At 41.6% G+C, this 27,380-nt stretch overlaps 1 protein-coding gene and 1 non-coding gene across 2 annotated transcripts in view; one reads left to right on the forward strand and one right to left on the reverse strand.

The window, feature by feature from the left end:
* Positions 1 to 27,380, forward strand: part of LOC126416031 (guanylate cyclase 32E) — an 809,394-nt gene that overhangs the window by 150,597 nt on the left and 631,417 nt on the right. The window lies entirely within an intron of this gene.
* On the reverse strand, positions 27,203 to 27,277 carry Trnat-ugu (transfer RNA threonine (anticodon UGU)). The gene has a single exon. It is a non-coding gene; the product is annotated as a tRNA-Thr (tRNA).

Below are 27,380 nucleotides of genomic sequence, written 5' to 3' on the forward strand. Positions count from 1 at the left end.
TTCACCTTTGAAGTTTCTGGACGGGGCACTAACCGGCTCTCGATACGAGCAGAGTGTTATTAGACCCGTTCTTATGCCATTCTTGCAACAGGAATGTGATGTGTTGTTCCAACAGAATAATGTTCGATCACTTACTGCCGACGAAACTCAAAATTCTCTGCAATACGTGCAGTAACTTCCCTGGCCAACACGAACTCCGGACTTGTCTCCAGTAGAGAATGTGTGAAACATGATGGAACGAGTAGTGACTCGTGCGACTTGTCAAGCAACGAGTTTTTGTGTGTCCATAGTTTCGGCAGGAGGTCTTTGGGAAGACTGCCGTTCATTATTGTGCGAAAATGAAACGCATACAGCCGTCCTTATGATTTTATTCATTTTGTTGCATTGCAGCGCCGAAACTGGATGCAACAAAATAAATAATATCAAGCGTTTTATTTTCTCACAAACTCCAAGCAACAATTCATACGGAACTACGTGAACAGGTCGAGCGGGAGTGACGTACGTACCCAGGGGATTATTCGCCATCTGTACAATTGGCTGGATGCCACAGTCTGCACCTGCATTGTCCCCCGTGAAGGCTACACCACATACTAACTTGGGTGGTTCAGCAAGGTGATTCAGCATGATTGTTTCATCATGGGTATTTCAGCAAGGGAACCACAGAACCGCTTGTGCTATTGATCTGTATATGTAATCATTTCATGCACTCTATATGCACTGTTGTAACAGTAAATCTTGAGTGAATTGGAAATCTCTAAAAGGGTACTAATTTTTTTCCGGCAGTGTGTATCGAAAATATAAAAAAAAATTACGTATACTCTTGTTAATCACAACCAAAATAATAGCCATCTTGTAGTCTACATAAGGCAGACTATTCTAAGAGCCGCTGTAATTTATATTTTCCTTTCACGGTGATGAAGCAACTGTCACCGTTATTAAGCTATGTTTTGAGCTTCGTTATGGGATTTTATCTGCAAAAGAAGGTGTTCAGCCAATAGCCGTTAACATTTGTCTTTATTTTAAGGACCTTAACACTACCTCCACCTCTAAGATTGTTGCCAATAGTTTGGTGAAGAGGTATGTCCATATCTAACAGCTCTCCCATTCCTAAATTATTTCACTATTGAATTCTCATGGAAGCAGTACTATTGATATACATATGTTCCTGGATTGTCATCTCCTGAATCAGAGTCTCCTTTCTCGGGGCTTCTTCGAACAGATTCTGCTGAAACGGGATGAAAAAACTTTTAATTTCAGGCAAAGTGGTACTTCATACATATTGCTTCGTTTCACAGTTAAGTCCACGTCTTGCTAATGGTGATTGTACAATATCCACTTCTAGAACCAATTAGCTCTGTTTTTTTTTTTTGTGCATTTGGCGGTAATTCTAGAGCATATCCTGAACAATATGTATAGACAACTGATTGGTCTACAGTTATTTATGTCCACACTATCTACTTTCTTTTAAAGCAGATCTTTACAGAGGTATTTCAGAATGAATTTCCACTATGCAGTGGAGTGTGCGCTGATTTGGAACTTCCTGGGCGATTAAAATTGTGTAACTGACCGAAACTCGAACCTGGACCTTTTCTTTCACGGGCAAGTGCTCTGCTACAAAGTTGTAAATCCCCATACAGATTCCTACACAATCAAAATTCATTCTGAAAACAATCCCTTAGGCTGTGGCTAAGCCATGTCTCCGCAGTACCATTTCTTCCTATGGTGCTAGTTTCTCAAGGTATACAGGAGAACTTCCGTGAAATTTAGAAAGTAGTGAAGAAGGTATTAGGGGTATTAAAGCTGAGAGGTCGAATAGCGATTCGTGCTCAGGCAGCAACTGCCAGCGGAAAATAATGGTCCCAGATTAGAGTTCCCGTCCAGCACGCAGTTTTAATGTGCCACACACTTTCAACTAAATTTTTTTTCGTCTGAATTCATTATGTACATAATTTTGCAAGTATACTTTTATGTTCCTTTTCCATTTTATTGAAACATTGTCATCTTCAGGATTCTAATAGTAGCGCCGGACATATTTCATAGACGTTTATGAACAGTTATGTTTGATGCAGAAATTTCTGTCGTGTTGCTGTCATAGGTTATTCTTATCATCTCCTTAATCACTGACTTCTGCTTTGTTGATCGAACCATAACTCAATATCTGGAGCCAAAGAGGTCAATACATTGCAATTTTGTGAGTCATCGCCGATAGCCGTGTGTAACCTGAAAAATACTTGTCTATATGAAAACACAACACGTGATACAATTTTTGCTGAGCAGTGATAAACTACTCTAACATGTAAAGGTAATGTGGAATTTATGTGTGTGTGTCCATAGGATACTCGATCTCACGTAAAATGCTATAGCTAATGAACTGAAAATTTGCATGAAAAAGAGCTAAAATATGCAGCCCACATATAAATCACTGGCGTTTCAAATTTTGAAACATTTGAAGCTGGTGGATTAAGATGTCATCACTAATGGAAATTTAATTTTTTCCACATTTATCAGCTAAACGGCACATCCAGTATCATTTATGATTAGAAATTCAAAGCTGTAAAGCATTTAATATAGGCATATTCATTTTTAGGCATAATCAATCGCTTTTGAAACAAACTGAAGGTAATGTGGATTTATGCCATTAATGAGGCAAGAACGTATTGCCTGTACGACTTTTATGTACCCTGGCACTTTATTACGGTGAACAAAGGTTCCTCATCCCGTCGTGTTTACATCCCATACAGTTTGCATGTCTGGTAGATCACAGGCTTGTTCGCCCGTATCTCGTGGTCGTGCGGTAGCGTTCTCGCTTCCCACGCCCGGGTTCCCGGGTTCGATTCCCGGCAGGGTCAGGGATTTTCTCTGCCTCGTGATGGCTGGGTGTTGTGTGCTGTCCTTAGGTTAGTTAGGTTTAAGTAGTTCTAAGTTCTAGGGGACTTATGACCACATCAGTTGAGTCCCATAGTGCTCAGAGCCATTTTTTTCACAGGCTTGTTCTCTGGTTGTGTTTACATCATAAACACTCTTTATACGCTGACCTAAGTAAATATACCATCTGAGACATATTATAGGCTCCTTATACTGCCGTTTATACGTCACATATACCGTGTATGGAGAGAACTAAGCAAGGATAACATATTAGGTATACCATAGTCTTTTTGTGGTCGTGTTTACGGCAATAACCCTTCGTATAAACTGAACTAATCAAAGACGACGTATTAGGTAGATTATGAGCAATTTTGTGTGTCGTGTTTACAATACATGCACTTCATATACCTCGAAATACAGTTGGAAAATTAGATAGATCACAGACTTCTTTTCAAGTCGTCCTTACGTCACATGCATTCCGTAACACTGAGCTAAGCAGAGATGGAGTAGTGGGTAGATCACACGCTCTTTTTCCGATCGTGGTTACGTGAGATACACCTCGTATATTCTCAACTATGCTCAGATTGTATATTAGGTAATCTTCAATAGGTGTGAAGTAAACACAGTAGCAAAAGGAGACTATTACCACGGACAGAGAACAGCATATCTGACTCAAAAGCCGTATTTCTAATAGATATATGCCTTATTGACATAATTCCACCTAATGATGTATGTCAGCCTCTCTGAAATCCATAATTAAAAGAAGAATACATTGTGACGTAATAATATAAACAGTAATAATAGTATTAATAAAAATAATATCAATTCCGTGTGGTTCAATGACCTGCTGCAAGTCTACTCCAATAAACTTCTTTAGATTATATTAGATTACAATGGTACTTGTTCCATAGATCATGAATACGTCACTTCATAATGATGTGGAACGTGTCAGGTTAATAAAAGGTGTCTATACAAGATATTACATTAGACGAAATATTACATGAAACTCAATATTTTTAATTTTTTTGTGGGGGTTGGGAAATTACCCACTTACTATATCCAAAAATTCATCTAATGAGTAAAAGCAGTTGCCATTAAGAAATTATTTCAATGTCCTTTCAAATGCTATATGGCTATATGTCACACCTTTGATGCTATTAGGTAAGTGACCAAAGACTTTTGTGGCAGCATAAATTACCCCCTTCTGAGCCAAAGTTAGATTTAACCTTGAGTAGTGAAGATCATCGTTTCTCCTAGTGTTGTAGCCACGTACACTGCTTTTACTTTTGAATTCGTTCGAATTGTTAATAACAAATTTCATAAGTGAATATATATATATTGTGAGGCTACAGTGAAGATTTTTATCTCTTTAAATAAGTGTCTGCAGGATGATCTTGGATGAGCTCCAGCAGTTATTCTGATTACACGCTATTGTGCAATGAACACTCTTTTACTCGATGAATACACCTAGAAATTTTGAATATTCTACCTTAGCTACCGATTTCTGATCGAAGTCTATATTTATTAAAGGGGTCATTCGATTTACTGTGTGGCACTGTATATACTGTGTTTTGTCAAAGTTTAATGAGAGCCCATTTGCAGAGAACCCCAGTTTGAGAAATCACCAGTTTTTTTGCATATTATGTGAATTTTTTATTTCAACTTTCTGCACTCGTCCAGTTAGGTATGATTTAAACCATTTGAGCACTGTCCCATTAATACCACAGTGCTTGAGCTTATCTAGAAGTATTCCATGACTTACACACAATTAAAAGCGGCACGGGAAAGGAGAACTACAGTTTACCAAGCGTAGTTAGTGACGGATCTTCACGTCACTCAAAGGCGAAAGCTGGATAAAATGCAGACAAATATGCTGTTCTATAACCAGAATCCGGTACCGTCACTTTTCTATTTCATGTTGTGCTCTTTACCACTAAACCACCAGACACAAGTTTTCCACTGGTTGCAGTAACCTGTAGTTTTAGCTGATAATTCATAGTAATCACGGTAAAGCACTTCGATTCGCGTTTAAAACTAATCCTTGAAGGTTATTACGCAATGTAATTGGGGCTGGTAGGACTCACATTCCAGATGTTTAGCTGTTAGGTGCCTTTGTTCAGTGCGGTACGTGCTGCTGACGGAGTTGGCTCTTTTTTCCAGCTGGACCACGTGGGGAGGGCGGCCGCTTATTTCCTCTAAGCGCCAGGGAAACGCCAGCTTCCGTGAGGCCCGCGGTTACTGGAGCCTTTGAGGAGGCGTGTTTTATGGCTGCCTGAAATGCTTCCGCCGCTCATAACTGCTAACGGGCGCGCTCAAGCCATATTGCTCAAGTTGCATGGCCGCCACGCCGGGTTACATTAGTTGAGAAAATCGACGCGAAGCAAGAGGCGGTCGTAATGTCCTCCAAAGTTACGGGTTGAAGGTGCTTTCCATTTGCTGCAGGAGCCCCAAATGAAAAGAAGCACTCTAAGTCAACATCAGTTTCTGTTCTGCTTCACTGAAGATGTACTTTCAAACTCTGACACGTTTTTCGGTTAGCTGATGATACAGAAGAACAACTGCAAGGCTTTGACGACTGCGTTGTGAACGGCACATTGTATCAGTATTAGCTTTGCTCTGTCCTATTCTAAACGTGTGTAGAGCGTCATTATGCGCCTTAATTTTTATTATCTTCTTGCGTGGTACTTACGCAAGATATAAGATGAATGCAACAGAAACCACCATTTAATTTCGCTAAGCATCTCCGTTATACTTTCGTATTAAGTAGGAGATCGTGCAGTATCTTGTTATACCATTCAGAGCACCTACATAGTCCTGCAGTAAGACTTTAACATATTTTGTTACTCCAGTCTTAAACGATGACATTCACTTTTAATGTGGTGCAGTCTTTTTTCTGAGACTGAAGAAATTACTGTCGAAAATTTTCATTTTTCTAAATGTAGACACACATTCTAAGGTACAACGTGGTCACGTAGCTAGAAACAAATAGGAAACTGAAATTTAAAAACGTTGCAGTCGAAAAAATTTTCTGAGTATTCTATTTCATCGTGTACGTGTTATGTTATTATTCTACTAATCACCATTAATCAGTAAGTAAAAACAAATTAAGCAGAAGTATTATTAAGAAGCAGCTTGAAACTGATTACATTTTGCAATAGAAGCTATTGGAAACTAAAACAAATTTCCATTCCCAAAACAGGTAAAATCATTAAGTCATTAGGGAAACTCAGTTCATTTGCAAGTATCAGCTATTCCATGGTCAAAGGACTGTTCCAAGGTAAAAGATGGCACACGAACGACGACGTAAGGCGTAACTTTCGACACGCTGTATAAATAGTTCTACAAATATAGCATTTTACTCACGGTAAAATTTTGTGGCTGAAGAATTAGCAATGTATTCTAAACAGCTTTAATATATTACACAGCACGTAAATGTACAGAGAGTGAGATTCACAAAGAAGGCCCCTATCCAATCAGTTATTCGATTTGGCGTTGATTGATAGAGTTGTTAGATGTCCTCGTGAAGGATATCAATGCAAATACTGAAACTTCCTGACAGATTAAAACTGTGTGCCGGACAGAGACTCGAACTCAGGACCTTTGCCATTCAAGAGCAAGTGCTCTAACAGCTGAGCTACTCAAGCCCGACTCACGACCCGTCCTCACAGCTTCAATTCTGCCAGTACCTCGTCTCCTACCTTCCTACGGCCCGGCACACAGTTTTAATCTGTCAAGAAGTTTCATATCAGCGCACACTCCGCTGCAGAGTGAAAATCTCATTCTGGGACCATCCCCTAGGCTGTGGCTAAGCCATGTCTCCGCAATATCCTTTCTTCCAGAAGTGCTAATTCAGCAAGGTTCGCAGAGGAGCTTCTGTGGAGTTTGGAAGGTAGGAGACGAGGTACTGGCAGAATTGAAGCTGTGAGGACAGGACGTGAGTCGTGCTGGGGTAGCTCAGTTGGTACAGCACTTGCCCGCGGAAGGCAAAGGTCCCGAGTTCGAGTCTCGGTCCAGCACAGAGTTTTAATCTGCCACGAAGTTTCATATGAGCGCACACTCCGCAACAGACTGAAAATCTCATTCTGGATGCCAAATACTGTCGTTAGATCATCAAAATTCCGAAGTGTTTGGAGGGCCCTACCCGTAACGTTCCACATGTTCCGAAGTGTGGAGACATCCTGCGACCTTGCCAGCTAAGATAGAGTTTGGGAAGCAGGACAAGCAGTAGAAACTCTCGTCGTGTGAAGACGGGTATTTTCCTGCTGAAGTTTAAGCTCAGAATGGCTTGTCACGCCGGCCAATGTGGCCGATCGGATCTAGGCACTTCAGTCTGGAACCGCGTGACAGCTACGGTCGCAGATTCGAATCCTGCCTCGGTCATGGATGTGTGTGATGTCCTTAGGTTAGTTAGGTTTAAGTACTTCTAAGTTCTAAGGGACTGATGACCTCAGCTGTTAAGTCCCATAGTGCTCAGAGCCATTTGAACCATTTTTTTGGCTCGTCACGAATGGCATCCAAACGGGGCGTAGAACCATTGATGACAACTAAAAGAGTCCTGGTACTAAAAGAAATGGCACCACGACCACCACTCCTGGGTGTCGGCAGTATGGCTGTCGACAATCAGTTTGGTATCCCACCGCTGTCAGGGGCTCTCCAGGCACGTCTTCGGCCTGGAATATCATTGACTGGAGTCGAATTGACTTCAGTGATGAGCCCCGATTCGAACTGAGCCACTATGACCGTCGAGGACGCGTTTGGAGACTGCTCGGACACCGATGGGACACCAACCTGACAGTCACCCGAAATACGGTCGACAGCCAAGAGTGGTGGTCTGCTGTGCCATTTCTTTCCATACCAGGACCCCTTTGGCTGGATCCGTGGCACTGTTACAGCACAGCGATATGTCGACGGTAATCTAGGCCCGTTCTGTGCCTTCCGTGTCAAGTCCACCTGGGCTTACAAAAATGGTTCAAATGGCTCTGAGCACTATGGGACTCAACGTCTGAGGTCATCAGTCCCCTAGAACTTAGAACTACTTAAACCTAACTAAGGACATCACACACATCCATGCCCGAGGCAGGATTTGAACCTGCGACCGTAGCGGTCTCGCGGTTCCAGACTGTAGCGCCTAGAACCGAACGACCACTCCGGCCGGCCAACCTGGGGTACATTTCAGCAAGACAATGCCCCACTGCACATGGCGAGAGTGTCTACAGCTTGTCTTCGTGCTTATCAAACCATAACTTTGCCAGCAAAGTCGCCGTATCTCTCCCCAATTGAGAACGTATGGGGAATTATGGGTAACGCCATCTAACCGTCTCGGAGATTTTGACTATCAACACGCCAATTGGGCATAATTTGGCACGATATCCCTCAGGAGCGTATACAAGAACTCTATCAATCAATGACAATCCGAAAGAATGCTTGGATAAGGGCCAGAGGTGGACCAACACGTTACTGATTTTCTCAATTTGTGAAGTTGCTTCTCTTGAGAAAATCAATCAATTTTTCTGAAACTGTAATCATTTGTTCGTCTCTAGATTTACATCACATCTACCGATTTTCGTCTCATTCGAATAACTCCTTAGTGGTGCTTCGCTCTTTTTTCCCTTAGAGTATTTACAAATTCTGCACGAAACATAATCTCATTTCTAACAAACACGAAACCTGTAGAAAATGGTGGAACCTGGTTATGGCGGTCCCTTGCACACATTTCTTCATATGATTCTGAAATCACTAACTAGACCGAAGTACCGATCGGAAAACATCATGTGTTCGTATTCACGTTATCTTCGGTACACCACCCTTCCGTATATCATTCATCCTAGCATCACGACTCCGGGCTGGTTCGATGTCTTCTGTCATACTGTTCCTGATGAGGCTCTGGTTGGTTATTTTGTTCCACTCAAAATTTTTAGTGACTGTATTTACTCTTCGCGTCCTCTATGGTACAGAATGAGTTAAGGAGGAATCTCTTTTATCTACGTTTGAAAGCACTTCTGCGTCCTGTAAATGCTGTCCTTTACATGTGCAGTTACCGGTACGGGGAAAACGTCTTTACTGGTGGTTGTTCTGTTCCTTTGTCACTAGTCGGGCTATGTAGGTTATGTTAGTTCATTACTACACTCCAGACCGGATGGTTACCCCTCCAAGTGCTAGCCCAACCCGACAGCGCTTAACTTCGGTGATCTGACGGGGACCGGTGTTACCACTGCGGCAAGGCCGTTGGCGCACGTTGTATACACTTTTAAATAATTTGCAAACTGATATTAGTTTATTACACACTAAACGTCGCAGAATGATCACCTCTGATTTAGACTTTATACTACATACATGGAACAGCAAAAAGCTAGTGAAAATCATATCTTCATTCAGCTTGCCTCTTGGAAATGATCAAATATTACGTTGAGGAGACAGAATTCATGCGATAGCGATATGAGCATCTACATATTGCAGTATTATGACGTCCATAAAGTATAAAAGGGCACTGCACTTGCGGAGCTGTTGTTTTTACTCGGGTGATTCACGCGAAAAGATTTCCGACGTGATTAAGGCCGCACGACGGGAACCAAAAGACTTTGAACGCGGAATGGTAGTTGGAGCTAGCAGCGCCGGGCGTTCCTTTCCTGAAATCGTTAGGGAATACGATATTCCGAGATCCACAGTGTCGAGGGTGTGCGGAGAATACTAAATTTCAGACATTGCCTCCCATCACCGACAATTTCACTTAACAACCGAGAGCAGCGGCGTTTGCATAAGGTTGTCAGTGCTAACAGAGAAGTAACACTGTGTGAAATAACAGCAGAAATGAATGTGGAACATAGGGAGAACCAACTCGTTGGGACGGTGCTGCGGAATTTGGCGTTATTAGGGTATGGCCGCGGACGACCGACAAGAGAGCCTTTGCTAAGAGCAGTACGTCGCCTGCAGTGCCTCTTCTGGGCTTGTGACCGTATCGTTTGGACCCTGGACTACTGGAAAACCGTGGCTTGGTCAGATAAGCCCGATTTCGATTGGTATGGGCTAATGGTAGGGTTGGATTGTGATGCACACCCCGCGAAGCCATGGACCCAAGCTGACAACATCCACTGTGCAAGTTGGTGGTGGCTCCGTAATGATGTGGACTGTGTTTACAAGGGATGGACTGGGTCCTCCGGTCCAGTTGAACTGATCATTGACTGGAAGTTGTTATGTTCGGATACTTGGAGACCATTTACAGCCATTCATGTTTCCAACCAACAATGTCATGTCAGTGGAGGACAACTGTTCGCGACTGGTGTGAAGAACATTCTGGACAGCTCGAGTGAATGATTTGGTCGCCAAATTCGCCCGACATGAATTCCATCGAAGATTTATGGGACATAATAGAAAGGTCAGTTCGCGTACAAAATCCTTCACCGGCGACACTTTTCGCAGTTTCGGTCGGCTATGGAGGCAGCATGGCTCAGTCTTTCTGCAGGAGACTTCCAATGATTTGTTAAGTCCATGTCACGTCGAGATGCTGCACTACGACACGGTACTTACCTCAGCGTAAATAAATTGTTATGTTTATTTGTAGGAGTCGAGGTAAAGAAAAACTACAAAGTCTGAACAAGTATAATTTCCTTGATTATTAGATAGCAGTGTAATACCAGTTGCGATAAATTTCGCGTCTGCACCGTCTTATAAAGACCACAATAACCGCCGGCCGATGTGGTCGAGCGGTTCTAGGGGCTTCAGTCCGTAACCGCGCGACTGCTACGGCCGCTAGTTCGCGTCCTGCCTCGGGCATGGATGTGTGTGACGTCCTTAGGTTAGTTAGGTTTAAGTAGTTCTATGTTCTAGGGCACTGATGGCCTCAGATGTTAAGCCCCATAGTGCTCAGAGCCATTTGAACCACAATAACCGGTAAACTGACTGCCTAAACAAGCTTGAATAGACACACAAATAGGGCACACACACACACACACACACACACACACACACACACACACACACACACACACACACGCACACACACACACACAAAGCACTAACTGGCTACTATTATTCACTCTGGCGGAGGAAAAAAAAATCAAACAACTGGCGCTTAAACCCGACCTTGTTCGGTATATCCAACGATACAACGCAACACTTGTTACACACTGCGGCGGATGGTGCTCGCATAAACACGCACACATCACCGGAAACAGTGCAAGCGTGTCAGCTTGTACGTTGCTTCAGGATACGGCATGGTCGTGGTTACTGTGCGAAAGGGGGAGGGGTGGAGAGGAGGTGGTTTCGTGGAGGGAAAACGATCTGTCCGAGCGGTGCCGCCGCACGCCTGGGGCGAGAATAACGGCTGCTGCTGCTGCTACTACTCCTCGCTCAGTCTGCCGTGGGCGGCGGGGGCGGCGGCGGCGGCGGTGGCGGCGGGGCAAATGGAGGGTGGGGCAAAGTGTTTACCTGCTGACGGGTTTAGTGACCGGTAAACAGAGAAGCCGGCCTTCTGCCTGTGCCGCGCTCGTAAAACAGCCTGTCTGCAGGCTTCGCAGACGGTTGAACTTTCGCCAAGACCAGAGTGGGAGGCAGTAGTTCTCATCTCGGGGTGCGGCGTCAATAGCTATACGCAGCTGAATTCAGTATACCATCAAAATAAATACGTCATCCAGACCGTCTGTACATACTGTGTATTAAAATCTCGCTGTTTTTATTGGATATGAACTATTCAAGATGAGATTGTACGAAACTTTCAGGAGTAGTCATAAAGCATGAATTATTACCTAGAAGAGATCAAAGTACGACCTTATGAGTTGGTGATGGTGTTCGTCCTTCTGCACATAGTCACCCTTTACTACAGCGTATTTTCTCAATATTTTAAATGTGACAGAAAGTCATTTTAGATTCACGCTACCATTTTCGATAAAATTAACAAAATAATTCAAAACGGCTATTACGTCGCGAAATAGGGGACACTTGATGTTAGTGGAACCTTTTTGTTTTTCCATTAGGCGCTTCGGACGCCATCCGTCTTTAAATGACCTGCTAAAAGACAATAACGGAGATTTCGTGTTGCAAGTCTATACAGATTAAGGAATTGTTTACTTCTCTTTATTGACATTTGATTCTCCTCGCCCAATATGGACGGGTGGTTTTCTGTCAGCGGATACAAATCGCCTCTCTTCCGCCATATGAAAGTAAAGATTTTAAAGCGTAGTACAAAACTGGATATCACAGTTGACAAAATTAATGTTCGACACAATAAAAAAAGACACATTGTCAGTTACGCGAGCTATGATATAAAATGCTGATTTGTTGATTAATTGAAATATTGACAGTGATGGAAAGGCAAATGAATGTTTGACAAAATATAACAGACAGATCGGCAGTTGAATAAGCAAAAAGTAAAAAGGCGATGTGTTAGCTAATTAAGATAGAACAGGGACGAGTGCAGTGATGCGTGCGCATAGACTGCCAGGGAAAGGGGTATCACGCCAACGTAGCAATTGGGATAGTGTGTAAGAGGCTGTCAGTGTGGGCGGATGTTTGGATGAAGGATTTGGGAGAGTGAAGCGGGATTCTGTTCCGGACCAATTCTCCAATTCTTAGGATGCGGGTGAAGAGGAGTGGAGAGGAAGAGAGCCGTGACTGAGGGAGGTGGTATGGGTTCTGTTTAGATCTGCTTACGACGACTATATATTAGGGCGGATTTCATGGTTGGGTAAGGGAAGGCAGTTATTGTTTCGTTGGTAGATGATGTGAAGTGTGTGGAGGTGAGGTGCTCTCTTGGCGGAATGTGGTGGTAGGTAGAGGTAGAGGTGAGGGCAGAGTACTGTTCAGTGAGCAAGGGGGGGAGGGGAGGCTTATGGGGTCGGTAGTCCTGAGTTTAAGGGGAACAAAGGGTATTCGAAGGTGTTCAAGATGGCGGAGTCCTTGGCTACATAAGTGTATTAAACAGGCAATATTTCTACAAAAGTTATATTCGACAGATTTCGTAAAGAGTGCATACCACTGAGAACATAGTGAATAGAAAGCTTTAAAACTTTTCTTAATTGTGAATAAACACAAAACAAATGATATTCATAGGAGAGCTCTTGAAACTTCACTTGTATATTACTTGTAGGCGACTCAATGTAGCGGCGAATGCTAGATGGCACAGGCCTGTAGGTTCTAACACGTGTCAAAGCGAAGACGTTACCAATTGTATTATACAATGTCTCTTTCCGAAAGCATAAAATTATGTAAAAAGTGTAATAATTCGTACCTCTAATGCCAAAAAATAGGTAAGCAGGAGTAGTACAGATAGTTGAAAGCAATTAAGGCAACTAAATCTCTTAAAAACGCAAGTGTCATAAGATACTATTTTCTCTTATGAAATGAAATTATCGGTACATTATAGAATTGTGATTCTTTTAATAATTACTTTTCGGCAACAATGGACGATATGGTAGACACCATAGCTGCATAATTGTGCATTTTGTTTGCTAAGGAAAGATTCCATCGCGAAACTTAGCACGTGTTCATTCTGGAAATTCTTGCTGCGCAGTGGTCTCCTAATCTGACAAACTATGGAGATGTCAACGTGTGCCATCTCGGGAGAATATGCAGGGCGAGGCAGAATTTTGATAGACCACAGAAGCAGCGTGTATGACTGCGTCCTGTGCAGAACGAACTGGTGCGTCTTGGAGCAAGAACACCCTCTTGAATAACTTACAGCGAAATTAAATGTTGACAGCCTCCAAGAGATTCCAGTAGTATGCTCCACTGACGGTTTTCGCGTAAAATGCATCGTCTGTTAGTAACGCACCGTCGCATTCCCAAGAAACACTCAGCCCTACCTTTCCCGCTGGTGGTTGAATCTCTGCATTTTCCGGCGGCGGTGAATCGACATGTTTCCAACTATTGGTTTGATCCTTTGGCTCGGCGTGACAGTGATATACACAGAATCCGCCCATGGTGATTAGGTGGATAAAGAACTTGGTGAGGGCAGTCGCGGAACCCTGCGGGTAGCGACCTTTTCTACGTTCAGAATGTACAAGGACTAAAAATGGATTACTGTTTCCACCGTTGTCTCCACTGTAATATTCCGGTCTTCGAGCACAAGTGCCTCCATGTTACTAGTGAGTCCCGATTATCCTGTCGTAATGCGGCGTGTACCTTATAAGCTCATCCTCAGATCAGACGTGAAGCGAGTTTTTAAGTCATACGTTTCTAGGTATGGCAGCGGTAAGGAGTGGAACAGCGACGACATAAAGCTGAAATTTTCCTGGTCTCTATGGTTAGAGACATTACAGAATGACTCTGATGTTAGGCTAACGAGATAGATATAGTGGGGTTGGGGTTGGTTTGATTTGGGGTAGGAGACCAAACTGCGAGGTCATCGGTCTCATCGGATTAGGGAAGTCAGCGATAGACATTACGTTTCAGTTTATTAATTGTGCACTACTGACTCTATTCGCAACACAGTTGTAGACAGTATTCGCATATACCACTCAATGTATCTGCAAAACTAAATCACTGTAGGAAAAACAGTTGAGGTGATATGACGTCATAAATGTTGAGATGCCTGAAAAACTTGCTTTTGCTTAAAATAGAGCAGAGATTCCTCAGACTATAATTAACTCAAAAGACGTGTGAAGCTGTTTTATACATGGAACGTGGATTCTTCAAAGAATTGTGGGTCTACTGGTATCTTGCGAAGACAGCAGTTGCTCCGATTCAGATATCGATCTGTCTTAGATACCAGTTCGTGGGACCACCAGTAGGTGGCGTCCTGTCTCCGACAAAGAAAACAGCAGCTCCAATGCAGGTATCGACTTTATTTTTAAAACCCATTTTATTTTATCGAAAGCACTGTATCTGTTAAATGATTTTTATGTCTTCAGCCGGCCTACACGCAAAAACTCATCAACCGATTCTGTGAATCCAGTTTTAATTTGTACTGTCAGCGTAGTGATTTGTTTGTTACGCATAAATTTTATTTTGATTTCATAACCCACTTCCAAACCTGTTCTAAGTAATTATTCCACTTGTTGCTCAGGCAGAAGTAAACTGTAGAATGTCACACTCAAGAGGAACGAGGTTCGGATGCGATCTATTAACGCTTGTTCTTTTCGTTTTCCTACTTAAAGAATATCAAAACATCCTCTAGGCTGAGAATATTTTTGGAGATACCTAATGTCACTGCCTGACTTGTGTTTTTAGTCTCGTAGCACAAACAATTGTACTTTTTTTTACAGAAAAGTCAATTATACTGTCGATAAAATTAAGATTGTAAGAGAAATTAAACATTTAAGATTAGAAAAGAGTGCAAATCAGTGTATAGGGTACAATGAAGGTTTGTAGAAAAGACAGGATGTGCTTTTGAGATAGATAGTGAAATGGGTGACTGTTTTGAAGACACTGGGAATCCTAAATTAGAATCACATTTTGAAGAAAGTTTGGAACACTAGTAGTGGGACTAGGCAGAAGACTTGGATATCATTACTTCCAGGTTTCTAAGATCATTGGTGTAGATAGCAAACCAAACGATTATTAAAGTTAGTCTGCACCTATAACACTGGAGACGTATCTGTGGACTTCCGCACAATACCGAACGTAGCAAGGACAGCTAAATCCGAGAACCAACGAACAAACTGCTTAGTACCCCACGTATTGAAGTTTTTGCGGGAGTAACATACAGACAAGAACCTGTTTGATGACGATCAGTCAGCACAGGAGAGACAGCTCTGACCTCCCGCCTGATAATGGATGCCAGGCTTAAAAAATCAGGACGTCTTCACGGCATTTAGCGACTTAGAAAAAGGGTTAGCTATATAAAATTGTGTAAGGTGTTCCAAAATATTCAGAAAAATAATTGTAAGCTATATGGAATGACGGATAATATACAACAACCAAATGGGAACAATACGAATGCAAGACCAAGGGCGAGCAGCTCGATTTGAAAAGAGCGTAATGCAAGGACGCAGGTTTCTCCATTACTGTTCAGTCTGTAAATCAAAGGAACAATTACGAAATTAAATGATAAAAAGGTAGCAATGTAAGAATTCCCTGATGACAAACGTGGAATGAAAGTAAACTACAAGCAGACTTAAATAAGGGAAAGTATCCGAAATGGGGTAACCGATAAACTTAAAATCAAAGTTGAGGACAACGTAGTAAATTTAGTGAAGGAATTACTGCCTTGGAACCAAAATAATGAACGTCAGGCAAACAGAGGAGGATATAAGAAATAAATTTGCACAGGCGTTAATCTGAGAAATAAATTTCTGAAAACGTAAATCTCAAGCACAGAACTGTACGAAAGTTATGTCTGCAAAGGACATTATAGTTCACTAATGGCGTGGACAGTGCACGACGTAGACTATTAGCTTACTTCGCTTCAGTATCGTAGAGGTCAATCATACATCAGCACTGAAATCCATGCCTTTTCTAAAGAACTGACCCTTAGACCGTTATGATTTAGCGGACAGGTAAGGGAAATTATTTATAGATATCTAAACTGCATAAATAAATATCTTGGGATTAATAATATTGTCGGAAGACGATATTTATCGTATAAATCCAATAAATGATTGCTGCAAATTATTTACACACGTGGGCATCGTGATATTACACAGTTATGGATAGAAATGAAAACGATTTTCAGTGGGAAGATTTCAAAGTCCGATAACACTGGTTCTCACTGAGAATTGAGACACAGAGTTCATTATTCTAAATAAGCAATGCAAAAACAAGCAAACAAGTCCATCACACAGATTCTCTGTAACAACTGCAGCGAAGTAGTTAAAGTTCTCAGCTGCTTCAAGTCCCACCAGTAAAGTTAAAATTTGCGTGGGTGCTCAAACTATCACCTTGCTCACCCAGTACTATTGGAAGCCCAACGAAAAGTTAGAGGCTGCACTCTGTAAAATTATTTTAAGTCCAACGATCGGCACCTGAACAAAGTGTCCTCCTAGCACGGCTGCTTCATCGCCCAGACTGTCCCAATTGAAGCCGCCGACACAATACCGCCCCCGCTTCCAGTGCGAAAGACTGAAAACCAAAGAATTCATGCGTCCAGCTGCTAGTGTTTAGTTCTTTTCGTGATCTCACACACTCCCGAAAGAATCTTAAATATTGAAACAATGGCCACTACTCATAACAAACAGGTATTTCCACATATACAGGGCGTGTGTTTTACTTGAGACAACTAAATATCTCAAATACGACGCATCGTATTAGGAAAAGTTCTGTGTGAAAAGTTAATATCAGTGTATGGTACATCGTTCTGTACCACAACAACTGATCACGTTCTAACCACCCCTCCAGTGTGGGTCGGGTCACCTTTATATTTTAAACTGAGAACTCCCCATTTTTTGTTGCAGCTTCAGGTTCTGACCCAAAAAATACGTTTGGTTTACTCAGACAATTGTTTTCCATTAGTGGTATATGGTGCCGCTATCGACAGATAACAAGTGTGCCTGTCTTTGCAATTAAGAACCGACGTGCTCGATCTGACATTTCATTTAAGATGTAATCGCAAACGTTTGTGTTCTAATGGTTGATACTGATGTTTGAAAGTTAGTTGAGTGCTGCAAACGTGATTGTACAGCACAAATAATATGGCTAGACATTGACATTTCTACCAAATAAGCTACATGTGTGGTAACGTAACACACTGCTCCCTACAGAATTGGTTGCGGTGAGTTCGAAAACCATCGGAATGCTTGATTTCGGTGGGCACCCTCGAACCCCGTCACCAGGTTACTCATTTCGGTATTTTTTCCGTCCATCCGCCGTAGATTTGGCACTGGCAGCCGTAAATTGATAGTGACAGGCGAAGCTGTCACGGATACTAACCGAAATCATTCACCCCAATGGAGAAAGCAAGGAGGATTCGCCGAAATCAAGCACCCCAATGGTGAGAGGCATGGTAACGCACACCAAAGGGGGATCGCCGATATAAACCATAGCAATGAGAAGAGAAATCTATTACATCTATGTCGTTGCTCCTGGATCACGCCAACGTACTTTCTAGTCGTCGTTGAAATGGCTGACCGTACTGTACTGTACAATCAAATTTGCAACACTAAAGTAGATTTCGAACATAAATATGAACAGTTAGAACACAAAGGATATATTTATACATCGTAAATGAAATGTGGAATCAAATACGTCGAATCTTAATTGAAAAATGGTACATTTGATATTTATCAATGAATGGGAAACAATTGTTAGAGTTAACCTTAGATATTTTTTTGGCGTTAAATCCGAATATGCAATAAAATTGGGGGTTCTCATTTGAAAATACGAAACTTCCCCGTCCGTTCAGGAGTGGTGGTCATGAGGTGGCTGGTTGTAGCGCAGACAGATGTCCCCTTTACTGATCTTAACTTCCCACCTAATTTTTATTTTCATATGATGCGTCGTTTTCAAGATATTTTGCTGTCCCAACTTAAAGCAAACACGCTCTGTACATATTATTAGAATAAATGCATAATTACTGAGGTCATCTTGCGACCTCTCTTTGCAAAAAATATTATTAGCAATATCCTTAAACATGAAACTTCCTTGCAGATTAAAACTGTGTGCCGGACCGAGACTCCAACTCGGAGTCTTTTCCTTTCACGCGCAAGTGCTCTACCACCTGAGCTACCCAAGCACGACTCGCGACCCATCCTCACGGCTTTAATTCCGCCAGTACATCGTGTCCTACGTTTCAAACTTCACAGGAGCTCTCCTACAAACCTAGCAGAACTAGCACTCCTGGGAGAAAGAATATTGCGGAGACGTGGCTTTGCACAGCCTAGGGGATGTTTCGAGAATGAAATTTTCACTCTGCAGCGGAGTGTTCGATGATATGAAACTTCCTGACAGATTGAAAATGAGTGCCGGACCGAGACTCGAACCCGGGACCTTTGCCTTTCGCGGGCAAGTGCTCTACCAACTGAGCTACCCAAGCACGACTCATGACTCTTCCTCACAGCATTAATTCCGCCAGTATCTCGTCTCCCCCCTTCCAAACTTACAGAAACTCTCCTGTGGTAGCTCAGTTGGTATAGCACTTGCCCGCGGAAGAGAAAGGTCCCGAGTTCGAGTCGCGGTCCGGCACACAGTTTTAATCGGCCAGGGAGTTTTATCAGCGCACACTCCGAAACAGAGTGAAAATTTCATTGTAGATCCTTAAACATGTTTACTTTCGATTTTTACAGTGTGAAAATATTCCATTAAAATTACAAAATACCTATGTCCGGATTGAAGAAATAACGTTCTCTCGACCTCCCGATAACTGTCTTTTTATGCTTAAGCGTTATTTTTTTTTTAATATTCGCCATTCCATAGCGATGTAATATGACTTTCATTAAAGGGCATTTACACAAATAATCACTCAAATCCAACAACTAATTGTAGGTTTCCATTATCTGAGCTGATGAGGTGAGGAGTCAGGTAACTCAAGATGAGTTAATCCTATGCATGCCGTCTGGAGGTTTACAGGTGTTGCACATTTGCATATTTATAATAAAATCATCTGTAACGTATAATACACAGACAAGATTTGAAATACATGCACACATACATGGATACTCAGCATATCACATTTAGTACCTGGTAGAGGGTTCACCGAACCACCTTCATAATAGTTCTTTATTAATCCAATTTCGAACACCTGGCACTCGGCAGTTTTTGGTATTTTGCGTGGCAATGATGAATGAAAAACAGTTAAGAAAGTCACTTAGAAATGTACAGCACAGGAAATAACGCAAAATGCCAAAAACTGCCAAGTGCAGATGAGGCCTGTCGACACCAAGCACTGCTAGTAAGAAGGGAAGGAGCAGATTATGTAAAGAAACAGCAATACCACAGAAGATGCTTTGTAAACAGAAACGAAACGCGTCTGGCGCAATTTTTTTTAATTAGATTGCAGTCAGCTCAAGACAGATAGCACAAAAACAGATGAACACCTATATCTTTCCGTGCGAGCTCTGATTTTACCTATTTTATTATGATGATCGTTTCTCCCTATATAGGTCGGCGACAAAAAAATATTTTCGAGTTAGGAAGAGAAAGTCGGGGACTGCAATTTCGTGAGAAAATCCCACCGCCACAGGAAACGCCTTTGTTTTAATTATGTCCGCCGGTAATCCTGTATCATGTACATGACACTCTCTCCCCTATTTCTCGATAATACAGAACGTGCTGCTCTACTTTGAACTTTCTCGATGTATACCGTTAGCCCTGTCTGGTAAGGATCCCACGCCGCGCAGCAGTATTCCAAAAGAGGACGGACAGTCGTAACGTAGGCCGTCTCCTTAGTAGATCTGTTACATCTCCTAAGCGTTCTGTCAATAAAACGCAGTCCTAATAAAACGCAGTCTTTGGTTCGCCCTCCTCACAACATTTTCCATGTGTTCTTTCCAATTTAAGTTGTTCGTAAATGTAATTCTTAGGTATTTAGTTCAATTTACTTTCTTTATATTTGATTGATTTATCTGTTACCGAAGTTTAACGTATTCTTTTTCGCAGTCATGTTGATGACCTCACACTTTTCATTATTTATGGTCAATTGCCAATTTTCGCACCACGCAGATGCCTATTCTGAATTATTTTGAAATTTGTTTTGATCTTCTAATGACTCACTACACGAGAAACGACAGCATCATCTGCAAAAAGCCTAAGACGGCTGCTAAGATCGTCTGCTAAACTGTTTATGTAGATAAGGAACAGCAGAGGGCCTATAACAATACCTTGGGGAGTGCCATAAATCACTTTTGTTTTACTCGATGACTTTCCGTCAGTCACTACGAACTGTCACCTCTTAGACTTAACTGAATAATATTCCCTTAGCACGCAATTTGATTACAAGTCGCTTGTGATGTACGGTGTTAATAGCCTTCTGGAAATTTCGAAATACTGGAAAATTTGAAATCGCTTGTCACTTCACGGTGGAGGTTCGAGTCCTCCCTCGGGCGTAGGTGTGTGTGTTTGTTCTTAGGATAATTTAGGTTAAGTAGTGTGTAAGCTTAGGGACTGATGACCTCAGCAGTTATCTCCCATAAGATTTCGTACACATCTGAACATTTTTTTAAATCCCTTGTCGATAGCACTCAACGCTTGGTATGAGTAAAGAGCTAGTTGTGTTTCACAACGATATTTTCTAAATCCTTGTTGATTTTGCGTCAATAGACCGTTATCTTCCAGGTAATTCACAATGTCCGAACACAATATACATTCTAAAATTGTGCTATATATTGACGTTAATGAATGAGTCTTTAATAATTTAGTGGATTACTCCTACTGCCTTTCTTGAATACTGGTATGATCTGCGCAACATTCCAGTCTTTGGGTACGGATCATTCGTCGAGTGAGCGGTTGTATATGATTTTTAAGCAAGGAGCTATTTCATCAGCATACCTTGAAAGGAACCTAATTGGTATACAGTCTGATCCGGAAGACTTGTTTTTATTAAGTGATTTAAGTTGCTTCAATACTCAGAGGATATCTGCTTCTAAGTTACTCGTGTTGTCACCTGCTCATGATTCGAATTCTCAGATATTTACTCCGTCTTCTTTGATGAAGGCATTTCAGAATGCTGTGTACAGTAACAGGCCGGCCGGAGTGCCCGAGCGGTTCTGGGCACTACTGTCTGGAACCGCACGACCGCTACGGTCGCAGGTTCGAATCCTGCCTCGGGCATGGATGTGTGTGATGTCCTTAGGTTAGTTAGGCTTATGTAGTTCTGAGTTCTAGGAGACTGATGACCTCAGAAGTTAAGTCCCATAGTGCTCAGAGCCATTTGAACAATTTTTTGACTATATTTACTCAACGCGTCCTCTCTGGTACAGAAAGAGTTAACCAGGAAAATATTATTAGTTATATTTATTGGTGGTTATTCAGCATCAGGACGAGAACACCAGTTAACTTACTGTTAGTTCATTCCACTGCCGTAAGTACAAAATCCAAAATATGGCAGCCGCCTGGCCTGATGGGGCTAGTTCTGTGTATTACTTTTGTAATTAACTGAATTATCTTAATGCAAGGTTGTCTTTTCTTGTTGCAAAATTATTTGAAACAAGACTGATGCAAGCAGATTCATTACTACATAGGTTATTACCTGCTTTATTTGAGAAGAAACTAATTAGAAATAATTACTGAAACTCTTTTTTGTTACAACTGATAACAAACCAATTTGACTGTGACATGTTCAAAGACGAACACATCATAAAATGACACTTCCATTTTTTGCAGTTTAAAACCAGTAATTTATTTGTTAAATATATAACATATTGACGTTATCGTTTCAGTTAACTGTGTTTCTTGAAATCATTCTTCAGCAAGAAACCAGTTCTTTTTAAAATTAACAAACGAAACAGGGTCATGAATTTCTGTAGGTAACACTGGAACATAGAACTATTGAAAACATATAAACTATGCTGTTCCTGAATTTCCGAATTGGAAACGTGCGTTGAGAAGCTGTAAATTGCTGATTAAAAGTTCTTGCCTTGCAGCAAACTAGCAGTCGTAGCTTGTGGTGATGTATTTTTTAATATGTATTACGAGTATTTCGGCTCACAATGTTGCCATCATGACCCATTGTTCTTGAAATAGCAGTGGCGCAGTGACATCACCACAATTTATGTCTGAAATGCGCTTAAATATACGTGCATATAGTACAGTAAGACTGAAACAATAGTTTTTCAAGATCCTTTCACAAGCTAGTACCAATTAAACCCATATCGATACTTAATACAATGTAATACAACAAAAATATCTTTAAAACTTTGCGAGATGACTATGCATATTATTATCGATACGTTACAACATTGCGTTTCTAAAAGCGAGAACTGTTACGACATGTTGGCACCTACACCATCTGAGAATGGAATGTAAGGCCGAAATTGGCCAATCGTGAGAAATTAAATAAAGTAAATACGGAATTAAACAACAGCCAAAGTGGACGCTACACGATTTTCTTCGATTAATATACGGTTGTTGTACACCACATGAAGAAAACATATCCTAATTATATTTAAATTGGTGGATAGTGTCATAACGAAGAATGATGAGATAAAAAGGAAAGGCGCAGTGATTCATGGAGTAATTCTATCCATGGTGGAGGACATTTGTCTTTTAGAAGTCAAGTTAGAAGTGCGATAGCTTCTAATACATATTTACAAGGCGGGGGTAAGTCATTATAAAACGGCATGTGGATTTTCCGACATTGCTTTAATTATTCGGTTTAGATGTTTCCACATCGGTACTCCGCTTTTTTAGTAAACTTCTGTGTCCACTGAATCCTCGTGTTCTGTTCCATCGCTGCATTTCTGTTCCTACTTGATTAGCCTCTCGGCCAGTTTAATGAAAAATGCTCCAAGGGAATAGCGTTCCGCTCTTTGCAAGACGATGCTCCTTCACTCGTGGCAAAGGAAATGTAATAACGAAGGTATTCCTGCTAGAAGAGACCAGATTTCTGTTGCTCGCTGACGCGAATGGTTCTTTGATCAATGAACTGTAGTATAGGCAACGACCGATGATATATTATTTCGGAACGAGCTGAGGCGGAGAAATATCTTCTCATATTTCCCAGTGAATAATGATTTTTCTCATTACAGGAGATTACTTGCTGCGTAGACTAGAATAAAGAAATAAAGATGAAACTGTCATAATTCTTACATTCAAGGCAATAGACACCAGCTGGAGATTTCATACTCGATTTTTCTGTACTTATGCTTTCCCCGAACTAAGTTGCAAATTTGTTAAGGAGATTGTTAGTGAAATTCGTTAGTACATAACAGTAACATATCCATCTATAAATGCAACCAGGAAATGAATTTTACATCAACAGCAACGGATAGAAAATTTCATAAAATATGTGTAGAACATCTGTAATTTACACTAAAGTGAACGAAGAAGTGCAAAATAAACACTGTGCCCATAATATTTTTGCGTGGTTCCGTCCAGTCTTACAAATCCTCATATGTTGTGCAATTTTTGCCCACTTCCGTGTATGCTATTGCTCCTGTAACACCACATTTTAGCAGTAATGCTTCAGTTATCTGTTTTTCTCTATGCTATGCGATATGTAATTAATTCGTAGTTTTTTCTCAAGCTCTTAGTGTGTATCAAATACAACTTTTCTATTATTCCTGAAAACATGAAGCAAAATCAAAACACTAGCCACATCTTCCTTCTTAATATGTCAGTTTTATGTAACAAAAAGAGTCAGGCTAGATCATAAATGTAGTTTATTTTTTCTAGTAACAAATTTCAGTGATAGAAAGACTATCTTTAGACCAACATGTAGCTCTGAAATTAAAAGAGTAGGCCAGGAAAATAGAGCTATTAACCTTATATGGCATTAAGTAAGTAACACAGGTACACAATAAAAATACAACATATACGAGTATGTAACTATTTGTGATGTGGATGAGTGGAACCGTTGTATGTGCCAAGAGACACCTGTCATCAGCTGCTACGAGTTATAAAGAGTGAACTCCGTCCATCGTTCCGTGAGTGATCAGTTCTAAGGTAAATAGTTCTAATATTCCTGCACTACTTTTTGAATTTCAGAGTTATATACTGGCCTGAAGTCCGTCTTTCTATTACTAATACCAGTTACCAGAAAAATAAACTCTTTTGCGGTACATACTGATTGTTTTTATTAAATTATGACGAAAATTTGCAACAGTTCAAGTTACGACTTCAAAAATTGTCAGTTTTATGTGTCTTCATTCTCCTTCCACTTTTTTGTGACTCTCTCTACGTCTACTTCAAACTCTTGGCTGATTTTATTGTGCTTTCAGTCTCGGCCTATCTAAACATAATCACAGTACTGTGAAGAACGTAAATTTTCGATTGCTCCCTAATATTTTCCCTCGTATTCCTCTTCTATAATCCCAAGTTCACTACCCTTATTTTCCGCTGTTTTTCATTATAAACTGTTCTAGTACCACTGAATATCGTACCTTTCAGTTTCCTGGGGTTTAAAGGAATGTCTTGTATACAGATTTGAAATTCTGCCTACACTGGAGGTAGCTGTAAACTTGATAGTAATTTAAAACTGGTTGTTCTTGTAATTGGACATGGTTCTAATAAAATTTGGCACGCCTTACGGTCCATTCTGTAGCTTCATATTCCTCTTGACTTTATAATTCCATAGAAATCATGCCAGTCACACAGTTCTAATTTGGAACATATAATCAGCACAGTATATATTCCGACACGTGTTCAAAAAAGTAGGATTATTGGGGGCTAGCTTAGCGCCCACTCATTCGCTCGCGTGGACTTTATGATTTGCTGGGATTTTTTTAAATCAAATTTGTATGTTGTTACGCCCTTTGCTAATGTGTAAATCAAACACTGTGCTAAGAGTGTATCTAATCTACGCAGATTAAACTGCAGACTGGGTATTAAACTTTAATAAAGCATTTCTTCGTGTTAAACGTGCTATGTATTTTTATCATTGGCAGTGATTAGTTTGCGTATTAATTACAACAAAAATATATTAGAGCTTTTGAAAAATTAATGAATTAGAGGTTAGTTTCTTTTTCTATGCAGTTCAGACAAAGCCGGTTTCTCGTGGTAATTGTTAAATAGCTTTCTTTGACTTAGCTCAGATACTGCAGCACCTCCTAAACTTTTCTCCCTAACTAAGGCCGTAGAAGCACGATCTTTACCGAAAGTACTTTTCAGCAAAAAGGAGTTCTGGTAGCTGGCATAGGAGGCTTTTGATAATTCTGACTTTTGAGTTCTTGGTTCCTTAGAAACTTTCATTCTCTAATACATATTTATTTATCAAAAATGGTTCAAAAGGCTCTGAGCACTGTGGGACTTAACATCGGAGGTTATCAGTCCCCTAGAACTTAAAAATGGTTCAAATGGCTCTAAACACTATGGGTCTTAACATCTATGGTCATCAGTCCCCTAGAACTTAGAACTACTTAAATCTAACTAACCTAAGGACATCACACACATCCATGCCCGAGGCAGGATTCGAACCTGCGACCGTAGCGGTCGCGCGGTTCCAGACTGAAGCGCCTTGAACCGCTCGGCCACTTCGGCCGGCATATTTATTTATATCAGAACGATAAGTAAAATACCAATTATCGTAGGTTTAGCTTCAACATTGCCTTAATAGCGTCAAAAAAACCTTCATACCCTGTTTCACCTGCTTATAGGTGGAATTTTGAAAAACCCATCTTTAAACGGTGTCTGCAATATAAGATCAACGTCCTGACCAAATTTTGAGCTTCTATCCATATCCGTTTGGGCAGGGCGGTGATGAGTCGGTGGATCAGTGAGGGCATTTCTTTTTGTATACAGAGATTAAAGGTTTAATAATACGAGAAATCCGGTTTTATGAACAAACTGACACTTTTCTGAACACCAGGACAACAACTACCGTATGAAAGGGTTTTTGCGTCGAAATTCCTAAGATAGGTGTGCGCTAAGTTTGCGTTGTCATGCTTTCTGCGTAGAAAGTTTAAGGCTACGTTCCAGCCAGAACAGTTTAGGGACGCAAAATTTCATGCGTGGTTTCGCTCCGCCCGCCACCCGGCCCCACTCCCGCTCACCCCGTTATACTTGCAGAACCGATGTTCGATAAAACCGGAGCCTCCAGGCGCGACGTTTCCGCCGCGTTAAACCGAATCAGGTCTGAGATAAGTCGCAGCGCTTGGGGATGAAGTTGGTTGCTCGTATTTCGATCAGCGCGACCGCGCGACAATAACGCTAAATCATGGCGTCCGGTCACGGGTGGGTCCGATAGTTCACGGCGGAGTGTCGCTGGCAGCGCGCGATGGATGGTCTGCCTGGCGCTGCCCTTCCCCAACGGGGAGGCGACGGGCCGGGGTCCGCGTACACACAGTAAGGGTCCGCCCACGCGGGTGCTGATTATAAATTCCAGTGCTAGAACTGAACTGCGGCTACTGTCTGTGGAAAACGGTACGCACTACTGGCGTAAGGATGCATGGGAGCGGAAGGATCGGGTCAAATAAGAACGAAATTAGAAACTTCCTGGCAGATTAAAACTGCGTACCGGACCGACACTCGAACTTGGGACCTTTGCCTTTCGCGGGCAAGTGCTCTACCAAGGTTCGCAGGAGAGCTTCTGCAAAGTTTGGAAGGTAGGAGACGAGGTTCTGGCAAAAGTAAAGCTGTGAGGACGGGGCGTGAGTCGTGCTTGAGCAGGTCAGTTGGTAGAGAACTTGCCCGCGAAAGGCAAAGGTCCCGAGTTCGAGTCTCGGTCCGGCACACAGTTTTTATCTGCCAGGAAGTTTCATATCAGCGCACACTCCACTGCACAGTGAAAATCACATTCAAGAACGAAATTAGAATTATATTAATAACTTCAGCATCTAACGGGCATTGATATATATCAACGGAGACAGGTGAAAATGTGTGCCCCGACCGGGACTCGAACCCGGGATCTCCTGCTTACATGGCCGACGCTCTATCCATCTGAGCCACCGAGGGCACAGATGATGGCGCGACTACAGGGACTATCTCTCGCACGCGTCCCGCGAGACCCGCATTCTCACCTTGTATGTCCACACACTACATTCGTTGTGTCCCACCCC

This window comes from Schistocerca serialis, chromosome 1 (genome assembly GCF_023864345.2).
Source record: "Schistocerca serialis cubense isolate TAMUIC-IGC-003099 chromosome 1, iqSchSeri2.2, whole genome shotgun sequence".
Taxonomy (NCBI): Eukaryota; Metazoa; Arthropoda; class Insecta; order Orthoptera; family Acrididae; genus Schistocerca; species Schistocerca serialis.